The sequence below is a fragment of the Perna viridis genome, chromosome 15 (assembly GCF_037379345.1).
Source record: "Perna viridis isolate PV_CMFRI_1.1 ecotype Kerala chromosome 15, ASM3737934v1, whole genome shotgun sequence".
In the NCBI taxonomy this organism is placed as follows: Eukaryota; Metazoa; Mollusca; class Bivalvia; order Mytilida; family Mytilidae; genus Perna; species Perna viridis.
In genome coordinates this window covers 12,527,518-12,537,631 of record NC_142459.1, presented here as the reverse complement: position 1 = coordinate 12,537,631, position 10,114 = coordinate 12,527,518, and the positions used below count along the sequence as shown (strand labels likewise).

At 33.2% G+C, this 10,114-nt stretch overlaps 1 long non-coding RNA gene across 1 annotated transcript; it reads left to right on the top strand.

The window, feature by feature from the left end:
* Positions 1-1,434: 1,434 nt before the first annotated feature.
* LOC148596969 (uncharacterized) lies at positions 1,435-8,747 on the top strand. Its single transcript, XR_015919082.1, has 5 exons — positions 1,435-1,470; positions 3,767-3,877; positions 4,467-4,566; positions 5,205-5,270; positions 7,219-8,747. It is a non-coding gene; the product is annotated as an uncharacterized LOC148596969 (long non-coding RNA).
* The last annotated feature ends 1,367 nt before the right edge of the window (positions 8,748-10,114 follow it).

The following is a 10,114-nucleotide window of genomic DNA, read 5'->3' as shown; positions in this document are numbered from 1 at the left end:
ATTTTGCAAACATTCTCACTGCCATTTGGAAGCTCAACACCGCTTGTATGAATTGTGACACATTTGTGCATATACTCAACAACAATAAATGAAACTTCCCTACAATGCTCTGAATGTTATATTCAAAGCAACAAGACCTTGGCTTGTCCTGCATGACCAAGCAAACTGCCAACTGTACATTTGACTTGTATGTAGATGTAACTTCTAAGTTATTTAAGTCATGCCCCCTCCTCAAATGACAAAAATATTTAAAACATTTTTTTCTCTTCTGTGTTAACATGTTTACATTAGTCATGTTAGTGGCATGTTTGTAAACCTATGCTGTTACACAGATGTTTCCCTAAACCAATTTAGCATTGCGCTGCACCATGCCTTTATCTTCTAGCACCATGCTGCCCTCATCATGAATTTTACAATGTGCCCCCAGGCGGCCAAACCCAACTTTCAAGATTAATTTGATCATTTTCCACTAATTTGCATATTAACATGTACTCCTTTTCACCCATTTACATGTATTCAATTTTACAATACCATACTAGGGTGAAGGATGTTTATTGCAGGTGTCAGTAAATAAATTGCACTAGTGTCAAGGTGGGGTACCCCCAGTGAAACCCTCTGGGACTGTTGAATTCCCTCAAAATACTTAAATAACCATGCCTTTACAAATTACTGTGGAAAACACTATTACATGTATCTGTGATTGAATCAACTTATTTTTTAACATAGTCATCAACATATCTGGTCTTTTTCCTTGTTTTTCAATCTAGACCTATTGAAGTTGGACACAGACACAACCACTGTTTATTAGTATTGCATGTATGTGTAGAGCAACTTAATACATTTTTAGCAATAAGGAGTCAGTACATAGGGTGTTTCTCTTTCCATATTTTAAGTCTTACAAATAAAAAATATCAATTTTTGATTTTTAACATGTAAGGTTTGAGAACTATATTGATTCACATACATGTATGTACATGTACATGGAATGGATATGCAGACGAGTTGGGTATTTGCCCCCCCCCCCCCCACCCCCTTCCCATTTTAATAAGAAAATGTTTTATTTTTTAGCAAAATTGATAAGCAAAAAGGAACATATCATAGCCTTGAACCCAACCTTTTTTTTCTCTGACCTCACACCCTGTTCTTAAATCTCCAGATCCGCACCTGTTCATATGCTGTATATGTAAAGTTTATTTACATGTAGATCCTAATGTATTAACAATACCTTTAATTACAGGCCTGTAGTCTTATAGGTAATGTGAAAAAAAACATGTACAGTTGAAACATGTTTTGCTTGACACTATATTTTTCATATGTTATATTACCTACTATTGATGCAGTGGGTTAAGTTTCTGTATAGTGTAATGAAATACGGAAATTTTACTAACAGATTTTCCACGTTTGTGCAAGTAATTACTGCACTTTTAAGAATGTGTTTACTTCCGGTGATATGAGAACATCACTGCTGTAGTAAGTTGTTTCACTTTTAACAATAATCTTATCAAAGGCCGATCTCTAATCACTGTTCACCTTTTAACTGGATAAACAACTTTGTGACTGGCCAAAATAATAATTGATGAAGTGAATATTCATTTTTAAAATATTCACTGATACTTAACATGTGAATAATGTACCATTGTGATTTTGTTTATAAATGTACATGTCTATGGGTGTGTTGTAACCAAAAAATATTTTTGTGTTTGCCAAAATAGTTTTTAGCGTGTTTTAAATTGTTTTTTCAGACATACATGTTACTGTTTACAGTAACATACATCATTATTAAATAGCATTGTTTGTTTTGCTGCATGAGTAATAGCAACTTAATTCTACATGTACATGTATGTTCATGAAGAATCAGACCCCACAATAAAACTTCTAGATTTTATCACAAATTGACTGTTTCTCAATGCAATACTTCTGCAATGTTCATGTACATTTTTTCATATACATACATGTATGTACAATTACATTGGATATGAGAATTGGATTGAATGTGTGATTGTAGTTAAATGTTTTGGCATATACATGTATTTCATGAACTTAGGATGGAAGTTTCTCAAATAGACCTTAATTGTACTAGTCCAAATCACAAAACTGAAATCTTACAATATGCTAGCGAACAGAAACAACAACCAGCAAGAGGCATCCTACCCAATTCAGACACATTATTCTAATTTAAAGCCAACCAATTGTCCAGTATCTCTTACATTTATAAACAATGTAGCAGAAAAGCACATCTACCAACATTAGAGTCTGTTGTGTTATCTGGTCAGGATTTAATCAAATACAGGACCTCCTACAATCAAGATGGTACTCCGAGTTTGCTCTGACATCCAAAGGCTGATTTGCCAGACAGGCTAGGGCATTGTAAAGTCAGAGCTTGTCCCATATCAAAAACTCAGGATTTTGCACACCGTTTTTGTATGTGTTTGAAGGCAATAATTTACTATATGTACATTATTGTCTCTTGAAAAGTTTTAACTAGGTATGTAATAAAAGTTTATACTTTTAACAATGTTATGTGGATGCTTTTCAGCAGTAATTGGTGCTATGAAGATGAAAATTGAATAAGAAAATAACAAAATATCATGATCTTGAACTTTATTAATAGTTTTTTTTTAAACTAAGCAGTGTACAGATTACATACAGAATGAAAACCATTCAATAGTGTTTTCTGTTCATGCAACAACGAGTAACTGTCTTTCTTTGAATTTACATAACTTAAAGTATCAACCCAAACCCGGTGTTTTTTATATGAGACAAGTCTGACATCCCACGGTCCCTGTTCCTTTGGCAAACTTAGAGCAATCTCGGACTATCAAGGCGGTTACCGAGTTGAAATAAAGTACCTAACCAAAAAAAACAGGCCCAATATGGGGGATTGGGCATAATATATTGCCTCATTATGGATTTTTTACTTCTGGCGACTATAGCTTTTATTTCTTGGAATAAATTTCCTTATGGCAGTTATCTGAAGTAAGAAAATAAAAATTTTAATTTTTAGCATTATATACATGTAAATTTTCCTCATTCTACATAACTGGTTAATAAAAGTGTCTTATAATTTGTGATTTGCAATTATATGTATCCTTGCCTCAGTCCAATACGACTGTCGTTGCACAAAATACTGAGCCAATATGGAAAACATAGATAAATCCAACAATATTGCACTATGTCACAGGCTAGGGAACATATGTACATGTACAATGTATATCAATACAAGGATGCACGTACAATTACATGTATATTACCCAAAATACATAGTATTGCAATATAACACCTGTTATTTCATATTGGAGTTAAAATTTGATTTTTAAAGTGCCCTTTTAGTATCATTATGGATTTAAAGTGATATGCTTATACAATGCAGTTAATGACGTTAAAGGTTTCCTATTGCCTGGGACAAGTAAAACACCCAATCAGACAAGTAAAAGTTATATTATACCTGCCCCGAGGACAACCAAATTGCTTTAATTTTTTAACATGCATTTACTGAAGGACAACCTAGGTTTGGGCAAGTAGAATTTTCATCACTTTGTCCAATAGGATAAGGTTAATAAAATGATAACATCATACCCTGCAATGTACTTGTATATGCACTGGCTATAAAGTACACAATTACTGTATGACTTGTTTTACATTACAGATGGATGCTTTTTTTTCCTATAAAGGAAGTTTTTTTTCATATTTGTTGTTTGTATACAAACATTTCATATATATTTTGATATGTAGAATATTGATATTATTTTTTTTCTTTATTTTGTAGTGCAAGAAATAAATATGCTTTGACATATTTCTTATACCTGTATTTAACATCCATGTGTGTTTTAAACAAAGATCAATGGTAGATGTGGCCTATGATAATTTCTGACAGAAGGTAACATAAATCAGCAAGAGAAAATTATTAATAAACCACATTAATCTGTGGTGTCATTCCTTTCTTATAGGACTGAAAAAAAACTTGTAGTAATGTTATTATTGTGGTTGTCCATAGACATCTTCTTTTGGGGGGTTGGTTATGCAATTAACTTAAATATGAGGTAATTGATCTTTTTTTTTTAATTTTACAACAAGGCGCCAAACCACAACAGGAAGATTGGTATTGATTATGGGGTTTATGCCCCAAATATTTTGGAGGTCGTGACTAGAACAGATCACAAATTTACGGCCAAAAAAGGGCCAATTGGATTTTGGTCAATTTTTCATCCATATGTAAATATCTAATCACAATTAAATTAAAAAGCTACATGTATATCAAGCTTGAGTGATTTGTTAAATTTTTGTCCAAAGTGTTCAGCGTTCAGTCTTTGTAGTTGTATTAAGCAGTGCACTGTGAAGGATTTTATTCATTTAATTAATTGTAATATATGTACAGTACTGAATATGCTATAATCATGATAATACACTTTAGATTCTGGTGGTCATTCTTTTACAATATTTTTGTGAATTTTGTCAAACTTTTGCAGGTTTGAATATGGATTGGTCCATCATTTGTGGCCATGGGACTTGACAGAAGAGGATGAACCTACATGTAGCTGTGTTTAAATATCAATGGCAGTTTGAGAAGTTAGTAGTTAAATTAATCGTATTATTGTGATATTTAAAGTTTGGGCTGGTGTATTGGAATCACTCTCTCCCTGTCTGTCTATCTACTTGTCAGTCAACATATCCTTTAAGCACAACTAAATTACTCAATATTTAGGAAATGGTGTGTTTGATTTTCTTCAAACTATACACAGTTGTATTTACAATTGTTTGGTGGTCATTTTGGTGAAAATTAGCATAGTTGGATAATTTTATATAACCATGTCACATAGCACCAAATTAAATCTCAGAATATAAAGATGTAAGCCAGGAGAATTTCTAAATGTATGCATGATTTATACATGTACCATAACAGAACATTCAAACACTCAGTCAGCCATTGAAAAGATTTATCTTAAACTGTACATGGATAAAACCAATATAAGAAATAAATTAATCTAACTTGAGGCCAATTGTAAGACAACAACCCTCTCAGCATAATATGCATATTCATGCTGTCTTCCTGTTTTAATCCTAGGTCAGGGTAAATGTAGTTTTGGTCAATAGAGTTATGATGTACATGTAATTATATGCCTTTTAAAATAAATTGTTGACAAATACTTGAAAAATATGTTATTTAGCACTATTCAAAACTCTTGATGACTATTATTTTATTTTAGGAATCTGCTACACTGCTTTGCAGGGACCTGTCTGTCTGTTGCACGTTAGGTTATTATACCTCTGTGGTATGTATAGTGATCTCGAGTTTGTCAGTCAGTCTGTTGCACGTTAGGTTAGGTTATTATACCTCTACGGCTCTCGTTAATTTGTCAAGTATGTATAGTGATTTCTAGTCTGTCTGTCTGTTGCACGTTAGGTTATTATACCCCTTTGGCTCTTGTTATTTGTCAAGTATCTATAGTGATTTCGTGTCTGTCTGTCTGTCTGTCGCACGTTAGGTTATTATACCTCTATGGCTTTTGTTAATTTGCCAAGTATGTATAGTGATCTTGTGTCTGTCTGTCTGTCTCACATTAGGTTATTATACCTCTATGGCTCTTGTTAAATTGTCAACTATGTATAGTGATCTTCTGTCTGTCTGTCTGTCACTGGGTAGGTTATTATACCTCTATGACTCTTGTTAATTTGTTAAGTATGTATAGTGATCTCGTGTCTGTCGTTTGTCAGTGATTTCATGTTTGTTTTGTTGACTGTCTGTTACAAGTTAGGTTTTGAGGTATGTTGATGCCTTTGGTTTATAGTTAAGTGTAAGGAGTGATCTCATGTCAGTCTGTCTGTCTGTCACACTTAATGTTTGTAGGTTGGCTTTGTACATTTGATTAATTTGTCATGTGTGAACAGTGATATCATGGCAGTCTGTCTGTCTGTTACATGTTAGGTTTGGAGATAGTTTGTATACATTAGGTTGTTTGGTCATGTGTATAAAATGATCTCATGTTAGTCAGTCTGTCTGTCTGTCACACTTAATGTTTGTAGGTTGGCTTTGTACATTTGATTAATTTGTCATGTGTGAACAGTGATATCATGGCAGTCTGTCTGTCTGTTACATGTTAGGTTTGGAGATAGTTTGTATACATTAGGTTGTTTGGTCATGTGTATAAAATGATCTCATGTTAGTCAGTCTGTCTGTCTGTCACACTTAATATTTGTAGGTTGGTTTTGTACATTTGATTAATTTGTCATGTGTGAACAGTGATATCATGGCAGTCTGTCTGTCTGTTACATGTTAGGTTTGGAGATAGTTTGTATACATTAGGTTGTTTGGTCATGTGTATAAAATGATCTCATGTTAGTCTGTCTATTTGTCTGTCACTCTTAAGGTTTGAAGGTAGTTTTTATACATTCTGTTAATTAGTCATGTGCATCTCATGTTAGTCTATCTGTCTGTGTTACGTTGGGTTTGGAGGTAGTCTTTATACCTCTTGTTAATTAGTTTAGTGTATTAACAGAATTTAGACTTCAAAATTAGTTCCATATAGACAGTTGTTTGGTACAATTAAACAGATATGATGATATGTATACCCCATGCAACCAAGTTGTGAAGGGTATAATATTTTTTGCCTGTTAGTCCATCATTAGTTTTCCAGACTTTTTTTTCTAAACACTTGCAGATATTAAGCTGATGTATGCGAGACTACCATCATAATAAACAGATTATGTTTAGTTTTAGTTGATTTTTACCGAAATTTGGTTTTGGGACTTTTTTTTCTAAATGCTTACAGATATCGAGCTGATATTTGGTATGTACCTCTACCATGATGAGTATCTAAAGTTTTTTTTTTTTTTCTGCTCCGCTGACTTGTACCAAAATAACAGGCCTTAGAATTAGCCATTTCTTTAAATCAATAGTTTTCAGGACTTTTTTTCTCAAAACTCTCAGATATCGAGCTGATGTTTGGTATGTGAGTTTATAATGTATCATGATCAGTTACAGATCAAGTTTATGTTAAGTTGAGATAAGGTTCTTTATATTAAAACGTGTCTGTTATAGATAGGTATTCAGGTTATTCAGGTTCAGTTAAGACAGGGTTTAGTGTTCTGTTTTAGATATAAGAATCAAAATTTAAGATCATTAGTTCACTGTTTAGTATTAGATATTAAGGTCATTCGTTCACTTGTTACAGATTTTATGCATGGAAGTACAGCGTTCTTATTCTTGTTCTTCTTTTTCAGGACATTTGTATATCTAGTGGCGTTGAAGAATTTGTCAGATGGAATCAAAGTCTGCTTTCATCTCAATTGTTCCATGTTCATCTTGACTGTGTATATATCATCTTCTAGTACTATGTGCATGGGGCTGTTTGAGATTATGGCATTTCATCATCATCGGTAAATTCAGCAACTGGGGACCTACCATAGAATTTTTTCTCTTCAATCTTCCAAAATGGATTTCGACTCTCCCTTTCTAAAGACAAATGTAAGACCAGCTCGACCTCTTGAGTATTCTTAAATATATTTAGCTCCTCCTTTTTTAGACCGGCCTAACCCTTAGTTTTTCAGACCAGCCTAACCCTCTTTTTTTTAAGACCAGCCTAACCCTCCTTTTTTACGAACAGCTTAACCATCTTTTTTTAAGACCAGTCTGACCCTCTTTTTTGGTTAAAGTATAACCAGTGAGGATCATCTTGTTACATTTCTGATGTATTTTTTTAGTGTAATAAACTCAGAAGTGATTAAGGCTTTCCAAATCTGTAGGGTTTAGACTATTTGATATGACAATTTGCATTACAATTCACATATAACACAAACAAACAGTGGTACTAACTAACAATCTGTCCCATTAATTCAATTAGCTACTAAATGAACAGTCAATTTCAGTAACTTTTCTTTAGAATACTGAACTGAAATTCTCACGTGTTTCACTAACCTGAGACAGTTTATACTACTTTCAGGTCTTGGGCAAACTGCTTAAGGCACAAACTGAATTGACGAAGGAATGCCACAATATTTATTTATATATGAGCATTATTTGTTAAAATTACTTAATGAGAAATCTATCTAAATCTATATATTTCAAATTTAAAATTGGCTCGGTTAAGACTTATATCGGTGGTTGGTTTTCTAAGGTTCCAAAACGTACATTTACACTGATATAAAGATCCTTAAAAAAGTGTTTGGTTTAGACAGGTTTCACTGTATATGAAACCATCTTAGTTTTGTGTCAAATAAAATTTTTTTTTAATGTGAAGTGAAAACTTTCTTGAATTACCTCCCTTAGACCATTCTTTATCTTCTCTCCAAATTGCTTTTAATATTTATAATGATTATAATTGAAAACTTCTTTTACAACCCAAGGAAAACTTAAGTCCAACACTGTATGCAGGTTAGGTACTGAATCTTTTTTTAATACTGAAGGGAAAGTGGGTGGGGTCGGATAATTTGGAGAAAAGTAATTTTCCAAATTTTAGCCATTTTTTCTCTTCATTTTCTCAAGCATTGACAGAAAAAAATTATAAATCAATATTTCCCTATTAGTTTACAATGAATATTTACAAATATCAAAACATGGCCTTGTGAATTGCCTTTTTTTTTCAACCCGAGATCTTGATATCGGCTGGTCAGACAATATCAATCAAGGGCTGATAACAAGGGCAATATTAAAATGGCTGTACATATACTGTTTATCGCATACTTTTTTTTTACCAGTAATGGGTTATTTATCAATTTTTCTTATTATAAATTATAAAAGACTAGCAGATAAATCATGTGGTCTATTCTATTATGTTTTTACTGCATTTGACTTTTCTCTGTGTTTATAGCAGAATTACTCTTCATTATGACAGGTGATTATTGTTTATCACCAATTCAGCATAAAACGAAGAAGAAAGAAGTAGTGCGTAGAAAAAAAAAACAAAACAAAACTATGAAAAATTGAATTTTGCCTCAATGAGGTATAAAAAGTAGCCAAAAAATACAAAAATGCTTCAGTTTATTTCTTGGCAACAAAAATATTCCGAAATAGAAGGTATAAGGGTACCTGAAAATCAAAGTTTGGTTGATTAGTGGGGGGGGGGGGTGGACCGGGTTATCTCAGCTCTCATGCTATAGGTTCACGTTCCTTGTACAAATTGTGTGGCACATACCATTTTTGTACTGAGGGGGGAGGCTTGGTTTGTTATAATAAAATAAAGATTACTCAAATTTTAGCCAAAAGTATTTTACTCAGTCATTGATTTAATAAAAAATATTAATATTGTTTAATATTTCCACAATCCTTTAATAATGTAGATATTCAAGTACAATTTTTAACTACTGCTGCTGAAAAAAGAAATACTTTTCGTGCCAGGGCAAAAAATAACTCAACATTAAATCCGAGCCCCTCTCAAAAAGAAAATGGCCTGTGTCTTATTTTCATACTAAGCAAAAGAAATGCTTCACAGGGCAATGCTTGATTAGAATGCAGAGGTCTACTCATGAACAGTTGGGCCAAAATTTTACACGCTTTTCAAGCTTGATACAGATCGCAATTTTAATAGCTATTAGATAGGAAAAGAACTTGACTAAAGTCCCTGTTTTGCCCTTTATTCCTCAATAAGCACAACCCCCACAATCAATCCAAGCCTTTCTTTTAAGGATGGGTATATCACCTTGAGGTACATTTATAAGATCCATTCATCTTTACTCAAGCTTTTATCTGCAAAACGGGAAAATGTTTGTTTCTGATCCCTCATTCGTAATAAGTTCAAGTTAAAACCCCTAAAATCAATCCCAGGCTTTCTTTAGTGGTTTAATTTCATGAAGATCCATAAAATCAATGTATACTCAAGTTATTGTTCAAACATGAAATATCTACAGACGACAATAACGAAACTGACGACAGCATGATACCATTATTCCACCACAGACGGCGACAACAACGGCATGATACCATTATTCCACGGCAGTCGACAATGACGAAACTGACCACAGCGTGGTACCATTATTCCATCGCAGACAACAATGACAAAATTGACTATAGCATGATACCATTATTCCACCGCAGACAGCAAAGTCGAACTGACGACAGTGTGATACCATTATTCCACAGCAGATGACAATTACGACACGGATGTAAGTGTGGTACCATTAT